Source organism: Asparagus officinalis, chromosome 8, assembly GCF_001876935.1.
Source record: "Asparagus officinalis chromosome 8, Aspof.V1, whole genome shotgun sequence".
In the NCBI taxonomy this organism is placed as follows: Eukaryota; Viridiplantae; Streptophyta; class Magnoliopsida; order Asparagales; family Asparagaceae; genus Asparagus; species Asparagus officinalis.
In genome coordinates, this window is record NC_033801.1 from 108381153 (window position 1) to 108381996 (window position 844).

An 844-nucleotide genomic window follows, 5' to 3' on the forward strand; every position below is an offset into this window, starting at 1 on the left:
GTGTTGAGTTGATATCTTTAAAGGAAAGAGTATGTAATTTTAGGATGAAGTTAGTGTTCTTTTGTGAAGAAATTTTCGGATGAAATTAGTGTTCTTTTATGAAGACACTTATGTGTCCTGAATTCTCTCCAAGATAAAATTTCTGGGTCTTCGTTGTCTGATCCTTACGAGGAACGGTAGAATTTCTCTGCACTACTTTGAATAGATTCTCAGGGCCAGATCACATAAGTAAAATATTAATCTAACAATAAATTTCTAACCATCAACTTATTCCACCCTCTCGTGAACCTTTGTAGCAAGAATTTTGTCTCCTGTTCCTCTCGAACAAGCTTTGCAAATATGAGATCACAGATATTACCATTTATTCTAAACAAAATTGCAAAATCATCTAAGTGTTAAAAAAAACCCAACAACTACAATATTTACTACTCAACAAGCTTCCCCTCTCCCTCCTCCATCCCCGCCATCGTATCATACAACGGCTTGTTCATAGTTTCCGGCAAATAAAACGCCAGCAAACCCCCAACAATTCCGCAAACCCCGAACACCGTGAACGGCACCCCGTCTCCGAGCACCACCACCAGTGGTGCCAGTATCGCCCCCATCTGCACCGCCTGCGTCGCGCACCCCAGCGCTGTATTCCTCACCACCGTTGGAAACAGCTCTGCCGTGTAAATAAACAGTAAATTATACCGTCGGCCGCGCATCGCACCAAATATCCCGCATCACCCGGCTTGCCGTGCCTTGCCGTCGCCACCAACCAGGCGTCGTCCCAGGCGAGCGCAGAAAGCGGCCGCTGAAGCACATTGTTACCAGACGGTGAGCGGGCGGCCTGCGAACGCGC

General features: G+C 46.3%; 1 pseudogene; it reads right to left on the minus strand.

Annotated features, from left to right (window-relative positions):
• LOC109823007 overlaps positions 268-844 on the minus strand; it is an 875-nt pseudogene continuing 298 nt past the window's right edge.